This window comes from Diabrotica virgifera, chromosome 10, assembly GCF_917563875.1.
Source record: "Diabrotica virgifera virgifera chromosome 10, PGI_DIABVI_V3a".
NCBI lineage: Eukaryota > Metazoa > Arthropoda > Insecta > Coleoptera > Chrysomelidae > Diabrotica > Diabrotica virgifera.
This window is the reverse complement of record NC_065452.1, coordinates 71,338,785-71,363,373: the sequence shown is the minus strand read 5'-3', so window position 1 is coordinate 71,363,373 and position 24,589 is coordinate 71,338,785. Positions and strand designations below refer to the sequence as shown.

Genomic DNA, 24,589 nt, shown 5'->3' with positions numbered 1-24,589 from the left:
GTTTTGTAAAAAAGCTCCTCATTTATATAATACTTCAAAACATCACATTCGGAAAAGAAATTCTATTCGTATAAAATTTTTATTATATTTTATTCCTGCGCACTGGGGCAGCACAAAAAATTATATTTCACACCTTAATTTCAAAATATGCAATATTTTTGTCCGTGAGTGTATAATATAATATAATATAATATAATACACTACTCCTAGAAATTAACGCACCACCTTAAAAATGGGTCATTTTTGATGTCTCGTATTTCCTAAATTTGTCGTCGGATTTAAGTGATTTTTTTAATGTGTTATAGCCTTATTCTTTAAAAATATCGCTGTAATAATATTGTTGCTAAACAGGTAAATTTTTATTGTATACTGGATTTACCAATCGAACTGTGTTTTTTTCTCAAAGTTTACCACATCCTGTAGAATATTGTAGCTTTTATAAAAACACCAAAATTAAAACCCAACTGTAGCCTCAGATCTTCTTAACATTCTGTTTTTTTATGCAATCGCTTATGTTGAATAATAAAAAAATAGGTACTTTAACAACTTATTTATTGCTCAAAAACCGCTTGAGATATGCAAATGAAATTTGGTGGGTTTTAAGAGGTAGTTATTGCGCATTTTTTGACATACAATTAATAATTTTATATTCGTCATTGGCGTACATACGGGTAATATGACCCGTATGAGCGCCAATGGAGAATATAAAATTCTTTATCGCCAACCTTCACTAAAGTAATTCATTATTGTACTCTTTTGCCCTCATTTGCGGCAGAAAAGTAACACTTTATTGTACTGAAAGAACAATTTTACTTTACCTGCCCCGATTAATCAAATTAACCAAGATAGAATGTAAGTGGTCAATGGCAGTAACCGATTATTTATTGGTGTAAACTTAAAATTTATTTACTTTAATTAATAAAAATTTTGTACAAAATTTACGTTATTATTAATTAAATTTATGTCAAAAAGTGAAATTCTGTATTATTTTGCAATTATATTCATACAAAATAAATCAAAACTTTACAAATTTAGTAATTAGGTATTCAATATCGACAACAACTATCGGTTAAACATCGAATCCGCCCATAATGCAAAGGTATTCTGTCATTACTGTCATTGTCATACAAAATTTTATTACGTCTAAAATTTATAAAATTCTTAAATCTTTTAAGTTAGGTACTACGGTACTACCTACTAATGCAAATAATGTGTGAAATTGTGTTTTTATTAATTTTTATTAATATTGATAATTTATTAGTAAATAATATATTTATTTAGATTGTCTACGATTCATCAAGAGAAAAGCAACTGCGCAAGGATATAAAGTTAATAAAGAATGACGTAACTATTAACGATATTTTTAATTTTTGGTAGATATTGTTTTAAGAAACTTAGTTATTTAAATAAAAATACAATTAAATTGTTTAAAATATATTTATTTCGTTGAAATCATAATAATATAAGTATAACTTCTTACGTGCGTACAAAGTACACACACACTCTTTTGTCATTAGAAGGATGTAATTAAGTAAGTATTAAGTAAGTCTTAATGTTTTTTATGACTGGCGATAAAATTTTGTATGCACCACGTCAGTAAAGACTCTTTATCGAACTCGTCTGTTACTCGCCTCGCTCGCTTAGCTCCCTCTGCTCGTAATCACTTTACTAACTTGGTACATAAATAACTATTATTGTATGTCAAAAAATGCGCAATAACTACCTCTTAAAACCATGTGGTTCACTATCGGAATTTTAACAGGCGATATAAAATCAACCATCCAAAATTGATGTGTGTGCATTTAGCGTAATAAAAGTTTTATATTTTCAAGAAAGTCGTCTGTTGAACGTTTTCACCTACGCTGAGTAGGGGAGAGTCGGCTAATGGTGCGCGTAGGGTAACTGTGCGCATCAATGTTTCTAATCTCCTATTTAATAAAATTGCAAAAACTATATTGTCGGGCCATCTAGTAGCAACTGCCATATCTATCCGATACAAACGAACGTCGGGAGATACTTTACTGGTTGGCAGTTATCGTTTACATGTTTTCGCGTGGTATGATATTGTTTGTGTGACTGAGAAAATAAGCGATAACTTTTTTCTTGACAGAAATATAGTTTAAATAGTACTTATATCCTTTAGTTATTTACCATTTTAAACACTGATATATATATATATATATATATATATATATATATATATATATATATATATATATATATATATATATATATATATATATATATAATTTTGCTCGATTATTTTTTGTTTTTATCAAATTTTGTGTTATGTGGTGAAGTGTAACGTCGTCTAATGATGCGCATTGCGCACCATTAGCCGGCAAGGTATATAGCGGCATTTTTTACGTTTTGTGACTGCGTCATAAAACGTAAACAAGCGTTAAACAACCGTGAAAGTAGAGAAAGGGGCAAAGAGAAAACCACGAAATTGAAAAAAGGTACAAAAAGGAAAATTTTTGAACACAACAGCTCCAAAGTTATTTCAGAAAGTGAACGGTGCCATGATGATGAGTTGAAGGATCTCGTGTCAGATCAAAATGACTTCTGTGTATTGTGATGATGGTAGCAAAAAAGACGAGGTATGGTGCAAGTGTTTGATATATTATCAATGGTCTCATGTGTATACGACAGGATAGTCCAAAAGGATATATTTGTGACTTCTGCAATACTTAGATTTTTTTAAATATCTGTAACTTGGTTTCTTATATTTTTCCATATATTTGTTTATTGCTTTAATATTTATGTTCAATAAGCTACATTTTCGAAGGTCATCCGACATATGCGCACCATTAGCCGAATAGGTCGGACAATTGTGCGCATTACACTAATTGTAAATTTCGCCTCCCACTCTTCTACTGTTCAACCATTTATTAAAAGCGGTCCCTACCAATATACCTAAGCCTTTGAAGTATATCTACAAAAAATTTGGAAACTGAAATGTTTCAAGTTTGTGAAATATCCTGAATTTGCCTTAGGTGCGCACCAATAGCCGACTCTTCCCTAGTTTCACTTCCCCCTGATATTCCAGTTAAAAAATAGCGGCCAGTAATTTTTCGATTTTTAAATGCTTCGTTTGCTAGGGTAGGTAGATATATGGATTTCTGAAGTTTCAGAGTTTCTTGCGTGAGTATTTCTTTTTTTGCCAGTTCAAATTTTCAGTATATAGAATACAGTTGCAAAATAATGTAAAATTTCTTGTATATGTATGCGCCACACCCTGTAAAGTTGTAGTGTATTATACCACTACAATCTTTCCTTAATTACGGCGATTCATCAACTGTATTTTGAAACCACCTCTTCGGTATGCATTCGATATGTTTTTATCTGTGAAGTTTCAATCCGTATCTGAATAATCTGCAAAAGATGCTAGTTGCTTGATGCTGTTGTAATGAATTTAACAATCTATTTAAAACGGTGTTGTTCGAGTTTCTCAATTACTGAGGTACATAAAATGAGAGTGCATCTTGCTAAGAATATTACTTCAATTTCAAGATTTGTTTTTATTTTGCAATTTTCTAGATTGTGTGAGTCACTGTACTCAGTATATTATCCCTCAGGCAGCCACTTGTTTTCGTTCCAAGAGACACAGGGACGAACGTCACGTCGTTTAAGTATTTTAGGTTGTCACTAATCACTTATTTATCAGAGCACTTCCCTCTATATTTTAGTTTTTATTTATTAATTGATTTATTTTGTCTATTTATGAAAGGTCTTTATTTTATTAACTTTAAGCTTTATTATTTTTAAGTAATAAAAGCAAGAATTGCATAAAAACAGTATAGTTGATAGAACTCTAGACGACGATGACCATAGAATTTTTTTTATTTATTTATTTTCAACTATTTTCAATGGGAAATAAGCCACAATGTTACCAAAAAAATGATTTTATTAACGTTTCGACGCCCAAGTTGGGTGTCGTTGTCAAAATACAAAATAATACTAAATTAAACAAAAATGTTGTTGCTTAGTAAAAAAATTTTCTAATAATTTATTTTATCGCCAAACGTCACTAAAGTCATTCATTATTGTACTCATTTGACGCCATTTGCGACAGTAAAGTAACACTTTATTGTACTGAAAGAATAATTTTACTTTACCTGCCGCGATTAATCAAAATAAACTGAGATTGAATGTAAGTGGTCGATGGCAGTAATCGATTATTTATTTGAGTGAACTTAAAATTTATTTACTTTAATAATTATTAAAAATATTGTACAAAATTTACGTTATTATTAATTAAATTTATGTCAGAAAGTGAACTTCTGTAGTATTTTGCAATTATATTCATAAAACATAAATCGAAACTTTACAGATTTAGTAATAAGGTACTTATTAAATATTGATTACTTGAACAACTATCGATTAAACATCGAAATCGGCCATCATGCAAAAGCATTCTGCCATCGTCATTACTGTCACTGTCATATGAAATTTTTATTTCATCTAAAATTAATAAAATTCTTAAATCTTAAGTTTTGTATTAATGCAAATATATTATGAAATGGCGTTTTTGTTAATTCGATTATATATAGGACGGTGACAGATATTAATGATAATTTGTTAGCAAATATATGTATTTAGATTTTCTACTATTCATCAAGGGAAAAGCAACTGCGCTACGGAAGGCTACACTTCATAAACAATAACGTAACTATTAACGGTATTTTTAATTTTTGGTATTTTATTTTAAGTGTTAAAATTGGTTTATTATTTAAATAAAAATACGATTACACTGTTTAAAATATATATATTTCGTTGAAATTATAATAATAGAAGTATAACGTCTTAAGTGCGTACCAAGTGCACACACTCTTTTTTCATTAGGATGTAATTACTCACACCATAAGTTGTTCTATGAAAGGGAATTCGAAAAGTTGGTTGTTCCCTTAGATCACGACATGGTATTTGAAAAGTAGCATATTCTAAGATATTAGGACAATCTAACAGACCATTAACCAACTTAAATAAGAATAATAGTGAATCTCCATGTAATTATGATTAGCTATAGTAAGCCCACATTTAATGTGATTTTGAAAATGTGATTCATGTGATTTTGAAAATAAGGAGACCAAACTATATAACAGTATTCCAAAATTGATCTTACCAAAGAACAATAAACAACCCTGACAGTATGCACTGAAAAGTATTGGCAATTCCTTAGAACGAAACCAAGCATTTTACTACTTTTTACCGCTTTTCAATTAATATGATTTATAATTGTTATTTTGTTTTCTCATCAAATGATTCCCATGTCTTTGACAGTAATAACATATTGAAGTGGTTGATTATCAATGGCATATGAAGACGTGTATTTGATTATTTTAGGGGTAAAACTAATAGAGGGTAACTAACTTAGAGGGCGTTCTAAGCTTACTCCGGTATAAATAGTTTTATTGTATACCGAGAACTACGGAAGTTTTGATTTAAATTTGTCTTCTTGCATAGCCTCCTTGACAAAAGGTAGACCTAGAAATAGCGCTATCGGGGGATGGCAGGAGACAGATTTAAATCAAAACTAAACCGTCTATTTTTGTATTTTTACTAATAAAAGAGCATTTTTTAACATTGAGATCTAGTTTATTAACTTGCACCATCTCTATAATCGGTCTAAATCATCCTGTAAAAGCAACTGATCGTTTGGGCCTTCAACACTCCTCCGAAATTTTAAATCATCTGCAAACACTAGGCAATGACTATGTATAAAACAATCAACGATATCATTAACAAAGATATTGAACAGTAAAGGAGAACAATGCCCCTCTTGAGGAACACCAGAAGTAGCGAATATTGTTTCAGAAAAGTTGCCACCAATTTTAACATACTGAACCCGGCCAATCAGTGAACTGTGAAACCACAATTTCGGCCTGCATCTCCAGACTATCTCATATAACGAATGAACGTGTACGAGACATTATGAATAGAAAAACAAACATAATTGAAGAAGTCCAACAGAAACAACTTTGTTGGTATGGCCATGTACAAAGAATGGAGGAACATCGACTCCCAAAGCTAATAATGGAATGGCAACCCCCGGAAAGAAGGAAAAGGGGCAGACCGAAAACAACCTGGATAAGTGGAATCCAGAAAGCCATGTCTGAGAGAGATCTCCGACCAGGAGATTGGACAGATCGACGCGGCTGGAGAATAGGAACCGGAAGGCGCAGGACGCTATAAACCGGTGTTATATATATATATATATATATATATATATATATATATATATATATATATATATATATATATATATATATATATACAAAGAATTTTAGATAAGGTTGTTGCAACGCGTGAAGAATTTGGTCTGTCACTAAACAAAAAGAAAACAAAATTCATTGTTATATCAAAGAAAAATATTAGGTACATCAATCTACACGTAAATAATAAGACTATAGAACGAGTACAGAATTATAACTATTTACGGACAAACATTAGTGAAACAAACGATTGCACCAAAGAAATCAGAATTAGAATAGAAAAGGCTAGAAGTGCATTCACTAATATGAAACAAATATTATGTAGTAGAGACCTCAGCCTAAATCTTAGAAAGCGAGTACTAAAATGTTATGTATTTTCTGTTCCATTGTATTGTGTGGAGACATGGACTCTTAATAAATAATGTCCCAATAGATTCGAAGCATTTGAAATGTGGACATATCGAAGAATGCTGAGAATCTCCTGGACAGACAGAATAACCAATGAGGCATTACTAAGAAGAATACAGAACAGCAGGGAGATACTGGATTCCATCAAAATAAGAAAACTTCAATACTAGGGTCATATAACACGTGGTGACAGATATGAACTCCTAAAATTAATTATGCAGGGAAAGATTCAAGGAAGGCGCAGCATAGGTAGGAGAAAAATGTCCTGGCTGAGAAATCTCAGAGAATGGTTTGGATGCAGCTCAACTGAACTCTTTCGGGCTGTAGTGTCAAAAGTTAGAATAGCAATGATGATTTCCAACCTTCGTCGCGGAGATGGCACGTAAAGAAGAAGAAGAAAGAGTTGTTTCACACGAATTTCAGGTACTTTAATGCATTGCAATAATATTGAATCTCTGACAAATATTATAACGCCGCCTACACTCTTTTTATTGCTAGTAGATAAATTACGGTGACTTCTGTATACATTAAAGCCTTTGCACATTAGTTCACCATCTAAAAATTGCTCATTTTAGTTACTATCCACTAAGACTATGATATATGAGCAACTGAAAACCTCCTTCATAAGAGACACTAGTTTATTCTGTAATCCATCCATCATCATCATCATTTAGCCTCAAAAGTCTACTGCTGAACATAGGCCTCCTCCCCTCGTTTTCAACCCCATCTATCCTGCGCCGCTCTATCTAGTTTTTATTTACCTTTCTTAAGTCTTCTTGTAGGCGGTCGACCTACGCTTCTCTTGTCTTCTCTTGGCCTCCATTCCAATAACCTCTTCGTCCATCGCCCATCTGTCATTCTGGCTATGTGTCCTTCCCATCTCCACTTCAACCTGGCTATCCTCTCGATGACGTCAGTCACCTTTGTTCTTCTGATTTCTTCGTTTCTGATTTTGTCTCGCGAGTTATTCCTAACATTGACCGCTTCATTCTTCTCTGCGTGACTCTTAGTTTGGTAGCCGAGGCTTTAGTTAATGTAAGTGTTTCTGATCCGTACGTCAAGACTGGAAGGATCCAATGATCAAATACCTTTCTCTTTAGGCGTGTGGGTAACTCACTTTTAAAAGTTTCTCTCAGTTTTCCAAATGCTGCCCACCCAAGACCTATTCTTTTCTTCAGTTCATGAGTCTGGTTATCCTTGCCAATCGTAATTTCATGTCCCAGATATTTATATCTATCTACGAGTTCTATTTCTTTCCCACCAATACTGATGTTCTGCTTGGGTACCAAATTTGTAATTATTTGTGTTTTCGAGATGTTTATATTTAAACCTACATTTTCTGTAGCCACAACGAGTTCTTGTACCATCTCTCTTGCCATACCTAGATCCTCAGCTACTACGACTATATCATCGGCGAAACGTAAGTTGTTTAGGTATTCTCCATCTATTTTTATTCCCTTTGTCATCCAATCCAAACTCTTGAAAGCATGTTCTAAGACCGTATTAAAAAGTTTAGGTGACACTTCTTGTCTAACTGTTCTATTTTTATGCGATTACTGTTAGTATGTAATTTGACAGTGGTTGTTGCTTGTAAGTATATTTTGTGTAATAATTTTGTATACCTATAATCTAGCCTGCATTCTTTAAGCGCCTGTAATATTTTGCTAAGCTCAACTGTGTCAAAGACTTTATGAAAATCGATAAAATCCATCTATAATGAAATAATATTCCCCAAGAAACGAAGCATCTAAAAAGCGAAAAATTACTGACCAATTTTTCAACTAAAATATCTGAAGAAAGTCAATAGAAAATGCGTACCATCTCGTTGGTATCGGAATTTTTACTGCCTCGGAACATTTAACTAAAAAAGCATATTTTGTCATGTATTTCAATATTCTGAAACTGTCTTATTGTGGCATGTTTTATGTTTATATGTGATTGAGCCACAATTGTTAATGTAATGAAAATTACATTTCTTACTTAACTACTGGAAGTTTCTATTTTCACTCCGGAAATCATTCTCAACATGAAAAAGAAATTAAGTTTGAAAATTCTGGGAAATTTCATAACTTGAAATTTCCCAGAATTGTTATGAAATTTCCCAGAATTTTCATAATTAATTTGTTTTTCATGTTGATAACGATTTCCGGAGTGAAAATCGAAACATTCAGTAGTTAAGTAAGTAAGAAATGCAATTTTGATTACACCAACAATAATAATTGAAGCGTTTATTTGAAAAACAACACATGTCCATTTTTCGAAAATTTGAACTTTATGTACTCATAGACTAGTAGTTTCTTTCAACATTTCACACATTCAGTTATGTAAATATTTCAGATGTCCGGCGTAAACTACATAGAAAATTTGGATAGTTTGAGAAAAACAACAGATGTCCATGCATTTTTTTGTAAAAACAACACTTGTCCCATCTTAGTCAACGGTCATTGTTAAGTTTGAATGATCTTATCTGTAAATTTATCAGTTGCGTGCATTCTTTGATAGGAATAATGTGATTTCTTCTTTTGTATTAGAAATAGTTCAGCATGGCAGAAACTGTACAGCACAATAATACCTCTATATTTTCCAATATATTTTGCTAAGTTTGTACCTACTTTTGTTTAAAATATGAATAAAAATATGAAACCAGCTTGTACAATTATTTTGATATCCACATTCCTTCCACTGCATGTCTTAATAAAAGTAAGATTTGAAATAAATTAAAGCTGGACAGTTTTTCTTAATTTGCCAAAATTGTATTTTTTGGACAAGTGTTTTTCAAATAAACGTAATACATTTCAATATTGTGAAAAAACTACTCAATGGAGATGAAAACGTTCAATAGAAGACTTTCTTGAAAATACTAAGTATTGCTCTTTCAAATGAAATTTTCTAAATTAAAAAAAGTTTATAAACAAAAAAGTTATTGCAAATTAAACTGGAAAGTAAGGATTTTCTTCAGTTGTTTATAATTATAATTTTTCAATATTTCAAGTGCTTTTTCGGCTGTAGCTTCAAGACAGAAAAAACTGTACAATGTAGATTGTAGATTTATTATTTACAATAGAATGAGTGTGCAATAGGATATGGCATATGGTAGTATCAACAAAGATTCATCATCATTCTCTTTGCCTTATCCCTATGCGGGGTCGGCTTCCCTAATTGCATTTCTCCACACAATTCTATCTTGGGTCATATCAATGTCAATCCCCTTTACCAACATGCCCTGCCTTATTGTCTCCCCAGGTCTTCTTTGGTCTTCCTCTCCTACTTCTTCCAGGAATCTGCACTTCAGCTATTCTTCGTATTGGGTGATTAACGTCTCGACGTTGAACATGACCAAACCATATTTACCTATGCTCTCTCATTTTGGCATCAATTGGTGCCACACCTAGACTTCCCCTAATATACTCATTTCTAATTTTATCCTTCTTTGTCACTCCACTCATCCATCTAAGCATTCTCATTTCCGCCACATGCATTCGTTGTTCCTCTTTCTTCTTCACTGCCCAACATTCAGTTCCGTACATCATAGCCAGTCTTATGGCTGTTTTATAGAATTTTCCCTTCAGCTTCATTGGAATTTTTCTGTCACACAACATACCACACGCTTCTTTCCACTTCATTCATCCAGCCCTAACTCTACTGCATGCATATCCATCTATTTCTCCATTACTCTGTAATACCGATCCCAGGTACTTAAAACTATTGCTTTTTACAATCAGTTCACCATCCAAAGATACCATTTTATTTGTAGTAACTCCATCTTTAAATGAACATTCCAAATACTCTGTCTTTGTCCTACTAAGTTTTAAACCTTTTTCCTCCAGAGCTTGCCTCCACTGTTCCAGTTTTTGTTCTAAGTCTCTTTCACTATTTCCTACTAACACGACATCATCAGCATACATTAAGCACCATGGAATGTTACCCTGTAGTTTCGCTGTTCTCTGGTCCAAAACTAATAAGAATAAATACGGACTAAGCACAGAGCCTTGGTGCAATCCTACTTTCACATGAAACTTATCAGTCTCTCCCACACCTGTGCTAACACTAGTCGTTACTCCCTCATACATATCCCTCACAATCTTTACATATTCACCAGGGACTCCTTTTTTATTGAGTGCCCACCACAGAATCTCTCGGGGAACTCGTATCATATGCTTTCTCAAGATCAATGAATACCATATGAGCGTTTGTTTCTTTACTCCTGTATTTTTCCATCAACTACCTTATAATGAAAATTGCATCTGCTGTTGATCTGCCCTGCATAAAGCCAAATTGATTCTCTGATATTTCGGTCTCTTCACGTATCGTCTATAAATTACTCTTTCCCATATTTTCATAGTGGCTAAGCAGTTTTATAGCCCTGTAGTTTGTACATTGTTGTATATCTCCCTTGTTTTTTTAAACCGGTACCAGTATACTGCTTCTCCATTCGTCTGGCATTTGTCCAACTTCCATAATTCTATTAAATAGACCTGCTAGCCACCTTTTTCCTGTCTCTTCCAATGCTCTCCATACTTCCCAAGGAATATTATCTGGTCCTACCGCTTTTCCTTTCTTTATTTTTTGAAGCGCTTGAGCCACTTCCTCGTTTGTTATTTTGGTGACCATTGCTGCTACTGTCTTCGTTGGCTCTACTGGCTGTCTGTCAAATTCTTCATTTAATAAGCTGTCAAAGTACTTTCTCCATCTCTTTTTGACATCCCTTTCGTGAACTAATATTTTATTATTTTCATCTCGGATACATCTAATCTGCTTTTGAAAATCTTTTGCTTTGTTTGCTCCCTGTTTGGCTATTTTATATATCTTCGTTGTCCAGAACAAGCAGCTTATGTTTTTGGCTTACTGTCTCACTAACTATTACCTTGCAGTCCTTGCATTCACGTATGTCTTCTTTCCTTATCATGATGTAGTCTATTTGGGATTGATGTTGTCCACTTTTGTAGGTAATCAGTTGAGTTTCTCTCTTTTTAAAGAATGTGTTAACAATCGCCATATCCAATGCTGTTGATAATTCAAGCATGTCATCTCCAGCTTCATTTCTAGTTCCAAAGCCTAATCCCCCATGTATTGCTTCGTATCCTGCCTTTGCTTGGCCCACATGTGCATTGAAATCACCTCCTATTATAACTTTCTCCTTCGACGAAATATCACTCAGGACGTCTCCTAATTGGTCATAGAAAGCTCTTCTTTCATTCTCACCCAGACCTGTTTGAGGAGCATACACACACAACATGCAATACCTTTTTATCAATTACAATTTTCACTGACATCATTCTATCACTCGTTCTTACAAATTCCACTACGTTATCTTTCATTTCACTATCAGCAATTATACCAACTCCATTTCTAGTGTTACTACTCCCTGCATACCACAATTTGTAACCTTCACCTAGTTCTTTCGCCCTTTGGCCTTTCCACCTAGTTTCTTGAATGCAAGCAATTTGAACTCTCCTTCGTTTCAGCGCATCCACTAACTCCAGACTCTTACCTGTAAGACTACCAAGATTCCACGACCCTATCCTGATTTTTCTTACCTGCAATGGTGTTCCCCCTTAGATATTCCTCACCCGGAGATCCGAACGGAGGCTCATTTTACTTCCGGTATATTTTACCTCGGGAGATGCCATCATTTCAATATAAGTTTTTATATCTTTGGAGAAGGTCTTTTCATTTTTATGGCCTGAAAAGATTTTTTGGATATTTGATGCCTGAATGCCTTTTCTATCAGCACCATACCCTGCCCTGCACGTTTAGCCAGTACACCACCAATGCAACCAAAGTGCAGTATTACCCCACACCCGCCTGCATTTTTCAGTATAGGCCAGGATCCCTACTGTAAGGACTGCCCTATAAGCCAATGTATTGTTGCCCGTATCCCGCCACTAGGAGGCACGTACTTTATTCGGGATACTGGTATCAATAAAGATTATTACTATTATTATGTATGATATGTCATGAAATGTAATGAAATGGAATGTTTTTAAATAAAGTCATCTAAAAAAGTGATAATATCGTTTTTAAAATTTTATAATGTAATGTAAATATAATGTTTTATAATCTAAAAACGCTAATAATTTGTCAATGTATGTGAGGTGGACAATATTAAAATATAAAAAGAATTATGCTAAAATCACAATAAAGATGCACTAGAAATAAACAAACCATGACACGTTGAATGTTACGAGGAGCACTCCCGAATCATGATTTACAATGTATAAACTGTAAATCATGATTTGGGATTTACAATGTATATACTGTTATATTTCTATTTGATATGAAAATTAAATTTTGATAATTATAAACAGAATTCAATTTAATATAAAATATTTTCAATTTTCTCAACCACGGGCATATAAATTTAGAACAACCTGTATACAACAAATTGTTATATTTAATTTTAAGAAGTGATTAAAAGCTTACGGAACACGGGACAATGCGCTTAGAAAAAACAAAGTGAATTGCGCGTACCATTATCGTTGTTCGCGGAAGGTTCGATCATTAGCCTATGCTAAATAAAACTCAAGTGAAATCGATAATAGGTCATTATCGTAGTTCGCGGAAGGTTCGATCATTAGCTTATGCTAAATAAGACTCAGTTGAAGTAGATAATAGATCATTAAATTTTGTAATTAGTAGAAAGTAATTTTAGAATGGGAATTAACTATTTTTCTTTTGAAATCCATTAAGCATATTTAGAAAGATTAAAAATTGGTTTTGTGATTGGTTGTGAATCTGGAAGGGATATTTAGAAAGTAGGGGAATGAATGACAAATAGAGATCAGAATGTTTTGAGCTGTCGAGAAGTGAAGTGGAGTAGTAGACGGTAGTGTACGGAGAGTGAGAAAGCCGGTGTAGTTCCGTGAGTGTGGAGTATCTATCGTGGAACGAGAGGTAGGCCAGGTTGAGAGTAAAAGAACCTCCTTGAGCCAAGAGTTCCCGGTAGCTGATTGCAGTTTCAAAAAAAGGTAGAACACAGCATCACGACAGAAGCAGGAAACGAGAGCTATACGAGCTAGTTTCAAAGGAGAACATTACTGGAAGCCAGGACGAGGTTTTGATTGCAGCCAAGGATAGCAGGAAACGGGTCTTGTGTGAAGACATTCTCAGTTCACCAGAAAAAGGTCAGTCTCATTTGTTTGGACATGAATGTATGGGTTTTTCGTATTAAATACCACATTTAAAATTGAAGAAACATAATCAATAATATCAGAAAAGCTTCATCAAACTTAAATAGAATTGTTGCTAATAAATCATAATAGTTAAATGTTAATAAAAACTTTCAATTGGAAACCAAAAGGAAATAAGATTCCCATGTGTAAATGTTATGTTTAAGAATAATAAGATACAGCAAATATTAAGCAGTGATTGCCATTAAATAAAATAAACAATATTTTGATTACAATTGTAACCCATATGTGTTATTATTTTACTCTTTTCTTTCCTATCCCGATTAGGAACCATTGAGAAATACTTAGAAGCCACGTAAGTAAGTAATTAATTTTATAAAAAGCCCTGAGATTGAAAACATATTGATATGTGATCTGGTAAATTAAGTAGATTATTATTAATGCATTGATTAAATTAAATGACATATAAAAATATTATCTCATATCAATAATCAAGATCACATCAACTGTCGTCCAACGTGGAAAGCATTTTAAAGTATTTCTAGTGGCAAATTTGAAGGATAGAAAGAGTAAAGCCGGTATTTGAAAATTTATATGCCTGTGGTAAAAAGTAAGATACTTACATTTGATAACATAAAATTTTAGATCTCTTTAGGTACAAATTTTACATAACTGATTTAATAATTTATTTTTACGATATTTACATTTGATATATTTATTTACAATTTATAATATTTGGGTGAGAAAAAGTCGTCTTGGTAACATACTAGTAAAATTTCATATTTGGCGGGGACAGTACTTCTTAAAAACAAATGTCTGTGACAAGAAGCCAAAGCAAAGACAACAAAAAACAAAAAGAACATTCAGACCAAGAAGATATTTTAGACACGACAATCATGGCATCAGAACAGCAAGAATTATCAGGAATAGATAAACTATTACAACTGATGCAACTCCAGTCACAAAAAATGGATGAAAATCAACGTGAAACGAAACAAGCCATGGAAGAAACATCAAAGAAAATGGATAAAGTGGATCAAAAAATGGATGAAACACAACAAAAATTGGATCAAAAAATGGATGAAACACAACAAAAAATGAAACAAGCAATAGAAGAGAACAACAAGAAAATGGAGGAACGCATAGGAAAGTATGAAAAGGAAGTAAAAGGATGTTTGACAATGATCAAGAACGATATGGGACAACAAGAGACAGAGATTAAAGAAATCAAAAGCAAAATAAAGGAGATAACGAATTGCCAGAAAAAAGAAATGGAAAGTTTGGAAAACAAGTTGCAAAACGCTATTCAAGCAGACATAGAAGAAGTGGAAAGAAAGATTGCGGAAATCAATACGCAACAGAATATCGGAGAAAGAAGAGAAATGGTTATACATAGCACAGATGACGTGAAGATAAGGTTTGGCGGGGATGTAAGAAGATTACACCCAGTGCCGTTCATAAATAGCCTGAAAAAGAAAATACAGCACATCGGAAATTTCGAAACAGCAAAAGAAACTATCAGAAACCATCTAAAATATGAAGCAAGCCTATGGTTCGATTGCAAAGAAGAAGAATTTGACAGTTGGCAACAATTTGAACAAAAATTTTTGAATTATTTCTGGGGAAAAGTCCAACAATTGGAAATTAACAAGGAATTGCAAAATGGGAAATACAATGATAGGATGGGTATATCAGAAAGGACATATGCATTACAAATTTACTATAACGCAAAACATTTACAATATAATTACTCATCGGAACAATTAGTCGAACTGATTGCAAGACATTTCGAAGAAACGCTGGAAGACCATATCACATTGCAAAACTACAAAGACATAGATAGTTTATGCCAATTCCTACAAATAAGAGAATCACGTTTAAGAGAAAGAAAATCAAGAAGGTCGCGAGAAGATTACAGGCCCCGAGAAACACAGGATTACAGAGATAGAAATCAAAATAGGAGGGACTATACAAGACGAGATTTTAATCCCAGAAGGGAAAACGAAAATAGAGACAACGGAAGAGGAAATTATGAACAAAGAAATAGGCAATGGAATCAGGACAGAAATCGAGAATACCAGAATAGAAACACCACACTCGCAAATCAAGAAAACAGAAATAATGGTAGACAAAATGAACAGGGATATCGAGAAAACCAAAACAGATCCGACAGACCAAGAGAAAATAGAAGAGAAGTAAATAATACCCAGACAGATGAATATGACGGAGAGAGACATTATGACGAAAATATAAACTACGATGAGCAACCGGCGTTTTTTCACGACGGCGCTCACTAAAAACCAAAAATCAAACAGGAATCTTTTGTAACCCCAAGGAGTTTATTAAATTGGCAAGAAACAACGAAAAGAAAAATGGAGTTAATTTAAAATTTGTGGATGGATTTATCAACGAGAAACCAATTAAAATTATGATAGACACTGGATCTGAAATAACATTGGTCAACAGAAAACTAATAGAAGAAGTTAACTTAACAAATTTAATTTACAAAATACCTAGGGTAAATTTAGTGGGCGCAAACAAACGGACATTGGCAACTATAAATGAAGGCATACGAGTAATGGTACGACTGGGTAAGAAGATGTATGCACTACAATGTGTAATAATGCCAAACATGTCACATGACATGATAGTAGGAGTTGACGAATTGGCAGAAAAACATGTAGTGATAGATTTTAAAAATAATACGATGAATATAACAGAAGAAAAAGAAGAAGAACAGGACAAGGATCAGGAGAAACAAAATACGGACGAATCAGGTAAAGAACAAACAGTGGAAATGAATTTGGCAACGAAGCAAGGACAAAGAAGAACAGGGAGAAAAAGTCAGAAAAAGACAAAAGAAAATGAAACCTGTGGCTCCTCAAAAGAAGAGTTGAGCCCAGAAGAAGAAAAATTGAGAGTATCAAAAGCAAAAGAAAACTGGGATTCCTCAAAAGAAGAGATGAGCTCAGGAGAAGAAGAAATAAAGCTAACAAATGAAAGCGAAAAAGATATGATCGAAACAGTGGCATTTGAAGAGGAGGCATATGAAAACGAGGATGCAGAATGCACGGTAAAAGTAAGTGAAAAATCTGAGGAAAAAGACAGAAGATTGATATGGGAAAAAGGGAAAGACAACATAATAGCCGACACTCTAACACAGGATGAGGACACTGAAAATAAGGAAACAATTACTCTACAGGTGGGACTAATTAGAGTAATACAAGAAGAAGGGGTATAAGACGTAGATTAAAGTAAGGAAATATACAGGGAGTTGGTTTTGCCTCGAGAAAATTTATTTAAAATTGCAGATAAATTTTATCGAATACAAGGCGGGGATTTGTTATATTTCTATTTGATATGAAAATTAAATTTTGATAATTATAAACAGAATTCAATTTAATATAAAATATTTTCAATTTTCTCAACCACGGGCATATAAATTTAGAACAACCTGTATACAACAAATTGTTATATTTAATTTTAAGAAGTGATTAAAAGCTTACGGAACACGGGACAATGCGCTTAGAAAAAACAAAGTGAATTGCGCGTACCATTATCGTTGTTCGCGGAAGGTTCGATCATTAGCCTATGCTAAATAAAACTCAAGTGAAATCGATAATAGGTCATTATCGTAGTTCGCGGAAGGTTCGATCATTAGCTTATGCTAAATAAGACTCAGTTGAAGTAGATAATAGATCATTAAATTTTGTAATTAGTAGAAAGTAATTTTAGAATGGGAATTAACTATTTTTCTTTTGAAATCCATTAAGCATATTGAGAAAGATTAAAAATTGGTTTTGAGGAATACTGCGAATGAGAGTTGGTGGTGGAAGTTTGATTTGTGAATCTGGAAGGGATATTTAGAAAGTAGGGGAATGAATGACAAATAGAGATCAGAATGTTTTGAGCTGTCGAGAAGTGAAGTCGAGTAGTAGACGGTAGTGTACGGAGAGTGAGAAAGCCGGTGTAGTTCCGTGAGTGTGGAGTATCTATCGTGGAACGAGAGGTAGGCCAGGTTGAGAGTAAAAGAACCTCCTTGAGCCAAGAGTTCCCGGTAGCTGATTGCAGTTTCAAAAAAAGGTAGAACACAGCATCACGACAGAAGCAGGAAACGAGAGCTATACGAGCTAGTTTCAAAGGAGAACATTACTGGAAGCCAGGACGAGGTTTTGATTGCAGCCAAGGATAGCAGGAAACGGGTCTTGTGTGAAGACATTCTCAGTTCACCAGAAAAAGGTCAGTCTCATTTGTTTGGACATGAATGTATGGGTTTTTCGTATTAAATACCACATTTAAAATTGAAGAAACATAATCAATAATATCAGAAAAGCTTCATCAAACTTAAATAGAATTGTTGCTAATAAATCATAATAATTAAATGTTAATAAAAACTTTCAATTGGAAACCAAAAGGAAATAAGATTCCCATGTGTAAATGTTATGTTTAAGAATAATAAGATATAGCAAATATTAAGCAGTGATTGCCATTTAAATAAAATAAACAATATTTTGATTACAATTGTAACCCATATGTGTTATTATTTTACTCTTTTCTTTCCTATCCCGATTAGGAACCATTGAGAAATACTTAGAAGCCACGTAAGTAAGTAATTAATTTTATAAAAAGCCCTGAGATTGAAAACATATTGATATGTGATCTGGTAAATTAAGTAGATTATTATTAATGCATTGATTAAATTAAATGACATATAAAAATATTATCTCATATCAATAATCAAGATCACATCAATACATTGTAAAATATGATTTGGGAGTGCTCCTCGTAACATTCAACATGCCTTGGTTTGTTTATTTCTAGTGCATCTTTATTTTAATTGTAGTATAGTTTGTTTTGTGTATAACGTGTCTAGGTTTATAAATTGTATTCGAAAATCAGTTAAATAAAAACATTTTTCAGTGAAGATCAGCTCGGCATTTTAACTAATAAATGTACCACTGATACCATGTTTTATGTACTACATACTACATATATGGTTTACCAAGCACTAGACAATATTCTTTATACTAACACTGTTTTTTGTGACTATGCCAAAGCTTTTGATTGTGTAAATCACATTTTAATAAAAAACTAAATTTCGACGGAATTCGATGTATTTCTTTGAATTGGTTCCAATCTTACTTAGAGAATATGAAACAAGTGGTTAGGGTAAATAATACTGACTCTAGTCTCAAAAACATTGTATGTGCGGTACCACAAGGTTCAGTATTGTTTCCTCTACTTTTCCTTTTATTTATAAATGACATCACGTTTAAAAATCGACAAAAATTTTTTTCTTTTTTGCTGATGATACCAGTATCACTTGGAGCAACTCTAATATTGCAACTCTTCATGCAACTATAACTTCTGATCTACTTACAATAAAAACCGGTCCGATTCTAATTTACTCTCTTTTAACGTGGATAAGACAGTAGCATTATCCTATAAAGGAGCTATTCAACCCTTGATTCTTAATAAAAGCCAGATCAGTACCTACCGTTGATTCGGTAAAATTTTTTTGTATTTATTTAGACAGCAACCTTAAATGGTTTGTTTATATCGATTTGTTAAGTAAGAAACTAGCCTCAGCTTGCTATACAATATGTTTAGAAGAAAATCAATTTACCATCCTCCTCAATAACATATTTTTCTTTGTTCGGATCTCATCTTCGATATTCGATATGTTCTTCCTTATTGGGGTTCTAGTACAGCTGTCCAATCGAATGTTATTTTTAAATTACAAAAAAGAAGAATACGGTATCTGTTTGGCCTCAGAAGAACAACACATTTCAGAAGCTACTACAAAGATCACGGAATTTTAACAATTCCTCTTCTTATATTCTAGAAACTGTTTGCTTAATTCGTAAACGCCTATATCATGTAGGCCTGTAGGCTACATGCTTATCCAGCAAGACCTAATTATGACTTTTTCACCAGAAATTTAAACTTTGATGTTTATTTAGCAATCCGGTACACTGATTTAGTAAAGAAATCTATATTATGCAAAAAAACTATACAACCATCTCCCTTTATAACTTATATCTGCAACATCTTTCCCAAAGTTCCGTAAAATGACAAAAGCCTATCTACATACATAATCTGAAAAACCATAATATTCAGTATAAGAGTTTCTTAATGAATAACTAACAAATAACAGTAGTTTTATGTACAAGTAACTTAAGTAATTTATCTATATTTGGGTATCATTTGCAGCCACTAAAACTTATTCGTTCCTAAGGTTTTTTTATGCAGTTTGCAATTTATTTAATTTTGCAATATATTGTTTTGTTTTATTTCATTATTTTTTATTTTGTAATATTGACAATTTATGCAATTTCAGTAAATTGTTATTATTGTTCTTGTTATTTTTGGACTCTTTGTAAGCGTTGTCCATAAAATTGTACAATTTTCAGTGGCAATAAAGCGTATTTTTTCTATTCTATTATATTCTATTCTATTCGAGATGTAATTGTAAAATCATACGATCATACCGTTCCAGTTGTACTTTTTTCGGGACGCACGTTGTAGCATAACAGTCTTACTTAATTTACCACTTTACTCTTTTTAAAATTACTTAATCTATCAACTTCGTCCTATCATTTGTTATTTGCGAAAGAAACGTGCTGCGGCTTTGGCGCTGTAATCTCTGCACTTTCCAGCACGCAATTTAAACTATATTAGTTTCATTAGCCGAGCTACAGTAACTAAAACGTTCTTTTCGTTTTACAAAAATAATAATTTACGGTGATTGCAAAAAACAATTAACCCGAGTAATAAAGATGTCTTAATATAAGTTATCAATGCGTACCTACACACATATTAGAGAGTTATCGAAACCGTCGTCCTCTAATAAAAGATTCTTTATTTTGACACTTTTGACATATAAGCATGCATATTTATGTCAAAATAAGGGATCTTTTATTAAAGGACAACGTTAAATAGGGCTTCGATAACTCTCTTTTGTATACCATTCAGTTTCTAGTCTGATCAAATAAAATTACAATACACGTAAATCAAAACGTAATTCAGTACAGGTTGGAACAAATTTTGCATTAAGTTTAGCTAAAAACAAAACATATTTTCCAGAAAGTATAAGATATAATATGTATGGTGATCATTGTTTAAATAATGAAAAATGGGTAATTTTTGCAAGACAATTTTTCTTATAAATTTCAGAAGGCTATCTTCCTCTTTCTTGTTAATCGTCGATGTTTCCATCCCATATGTAACCACAGGCCTTATTAAGGTCTTATAATTGTTCATATTATACTTAGTCTTGCTTCTCAGCAGATTTCTAGTCATTCCATATGTTTTTTGCCTTTCAGAATTCTTTCCTCTGTTCTCTCTTTTCCGGTTTTCCCCATTGTTACTCCCAAGTAGCTAAAGGTGGATACAGTTTCAAATTTATGGTGCTGTGTTATTAGATATTTCTGAGTTGTTGTGTCATCCTTTCCTATCGTCATGTATTTTGTTTTGTGCTGGTTTATCTCTAGTCCTATTCTCTTCGCTTCCTTATGTAATTTTCCAACTGCTTCTATAAGTGTCATCTTCGCCTTCGCTAAGATGACTAGATCATCTGCATATGCTACTAGTTGAAATTGATCTGTAATAATGTTTTTGTTTGCAAAGTTTGTCCTCCTCATGATTACTTTCAATATCAGATTAAATAATGTCGGAGAGATAGAGTCAGTCACCTTGTTTCACGCCTTTGTTTACATTAATCTCCTTAGAAGTTGTTCCGTTGAAACTGATCCTTGCTCTAGTGTTCTTTAGGCTCACTGTTAGCTTATGTCTTAATTTTTCTGGGATTCACACATTCTCTAGCTACTTCATTTTCGTTCGATTGATTGTATCAACAGCGCTTTTGAAATCCATGAATATTAGGTGCATTTCTCTGTTGTATTCTCTCGATTTTTGAAGTATTTGCTCTACTGTATGTATGGAATTAATCGTCGACCTCCCCAGTCTGATCCCGTTCTGGTATTCTCCTAATATTCGTTCAGCGCATGATTTAAGTCTTATGTTTAGTATGTTTGCTAGAATGTTATGTGTGTTGTGTAATAAAGTTATTGCTCTGTAATTCTCGCACTCCTCCCGATCTCCTTTTTTATATATAGGTACTATAATACCTGCGTTCCAATCGGGTGGTAGTCTGTTTTGTTCATATTTGTTGTATTAGCTGGTTTATTTCTTTACGTAATCTGTTCTTCCGTATTTTATTCCACGGTTATTTCATCTTCTCCTGCTGCTTTTCCGTTTTCTAGATTTTTAATATTTGTTTTTGTACGTCTTCTTCTGTGAAAATTTCTACTTCGTCGTTATCTTGTACAGCCTTACTTCTTCCTCGCAGTGTGTTTCCTTCATAGTGAATTTTTAGTCCTCTTGTTTTAATGCTGGGCGCATTTTTTGTTGCTCTGACTTTTTTTGTAAAATTGTTTAATTTGATGGTTTTTTCTGTCTTTTTCAATATCCTTCAGCGAATCCAGCCATTTTTCTTCTTTTTATTCGTTGAGTTGGCTTGGTTTCTCGCTATTTTGTATTCTTCCCTATTTTGTTCTGACGGGTTGTTGATCCATGTCATTCTAATGGAGTTTTTTAGTTTGCTGTCTGTTTCGCAGTCTTGATCGTACGTTAATTAGGTACACATTCAAAGGTAAATTGAAAAGGATTTATAGGTCCCAAATTAGCAAAAGACCATGTTTCAATCACCCTTACCTGTTTGGGTATCGCACCAAACCCTCCTTGGCTGCAGCGCACCCACGGGGGTTTTGGGGTTAAACCCCCTGTCCCCAAAAGCATATAAAATATATAAAGAATAGTAGGAAAATGTAACTTGTCTTTCACGAACGATACAAAAAAAAAATTCGACGCCCAAGCCAACTCCCTCCTCCCCCCACCAGAGAAAAATTCTAGGTGCGCTACTGCTCCTTGGATGTGTCCCGTTTTTTCAAGTTTATGATTTAGTCACCCTATTGTAAAGCAATATTAGAAGACGACGCATCTATCGGAGGCCCGGAGAACCATTTGCCCAGTGCAACAGTGTCAAAACAGTGAGCTATGGAGGTGGTTCCTGTATGTCTTGGTATAGTATATTTTTAGAAGGAAAAACAGAGGTTGTTTTCATGCTCCGTGATGGTCGCGGAGGGGGTTTGAAAGCGGATCGTTACATTATGGATATTCTCCAAGAGTATGTTGTTCCTTACGCCGGCTACATAGGCGACGGCTTCATGCTAATGCATGTTAACGGCCAATGTCATATAGTGCGGATTACGAATGATTACCTGGCCAACACCAATATAACAACAATGGACTGGCCTCCATTGAGTCCGGATATGAATCCCATCGAGCACCTATGGGATGAGCTCAAACGCAGGATTCGGTCCGTAATCCAGCACCAGCGACAGTAGCATAGCTAAACACCTTGAAGCGATCCTTCAGGAATCAGTCAGAAACTTAATCAGGTCCTTAAGATCTCGCATGGAAAGTGTAATATAACGCAGAGGAGGAAGTACTCAGTATTAATTTTGATATTTTATGTTAATTTTATTTTATATTCATTGCATAATGACTTCCATTCGTAACATGTTTTCTCACATACAATATTTAAGTTATCTTTATTATGTTCTTTAGTTACTTACTTGATAAATAATGGTATCATTGCATTAAAAATTACTTCTGTTCACAATATTTCACTTCTAATTTTACATAGATATTTGCCAGCAGCGTAGGCAAAAAATATAACTTAATTTATTGAGTCAATTTTTTCCATGCAAATGTAGGTTTTACTGAAAATTTAAAGGCCGAAATTCAGACGATTTTTTATCTTTCCGCGATAATAAAATAGTGGAAAAATAAGAAAAATAACAGGACTAACTAACTTAGTCCATGAATTACACAAATTGATGTCGTTATAAAATATTTAAATAACAACATTATTAATATTTTATTTTTTAAAATCTAAGTTAAACAAGCATACATCGGTAATATCAGCATTCACAGGACCTTTTTTATTTATTAAACAAGTGGAATATAAAAAAACACATAGTCTGAGGGTTGTCATCACTAATTGTAAGTAATGACAACCCTGATGTATTTTTAAACAAAGATTTATATGCTCACTAATTGTAATTAGTGACTACCCTAATGTATTCTTAAACAAAGAAGATTTATATCCTCTCTAATTGTAATTAGTGACTACCCTGATTTACTTTTAAAAAAAGAAGATTTATATGCGGAGTTAAGTTTATGGAAAGTGTTACACGGCATGTCATGCTGAAGATCCTGTATTTATGTACTTGTTTTTGCGAAGTTTAGAAACTCTGCGTAGAGAACTATTTGGAATCAACTACAATGGCTTAGTTAACTACATTTCAAAAATTGTTTAGAACTCTACCCTATTATCTACTGTGCCCAAAAAACGTAATATCTTGTTTAAATTTGTTTAAGTCGTCCAATAAAATTTATTTTATTGAGGACTAAGGAATAAATCGGTATTTTCACAAAAAAATGTATAGATAAAACTTTATTTTTACAAAAAGTGTAAAAGATAAAACATTGATATTGTTATCATAGCATGCTTTAAATATATTCATTATGTTGCCAAAAAAATTAAGTTCAAGAAAGTATTCCTTCTGGGTGTGACACTTTTAATGTTACTGAGTATATTAGAGATTTGTCTAAAGGTCGGTACACATATGAGAACCGAACTGTTCGCGGACCGTCTCTGAACGCTATATTCGTATAATTTGTACGGCTACCTTGCGAACTGTTCGTTCGTCGCTCGTCACGAACCAAGGTCTGTCGGTTTTTGGGACGAACACAAAGGATATTCGCAGT

At 33.2% G+C, this 24,589-nt stretch overlaps 1 protein-coding gene across 1 annotated transcript in view; it reads left to right on the top strand.

Moving 5' to 3' along the window:
- Positions 1-24,589, top strand: part of LOC114339964 (uncharacterized) — a 507,219-nt gene that overhangs the window by 317,651 nt on the left and 164,979 nt on the right. The window lies entirely within an intron of this gene.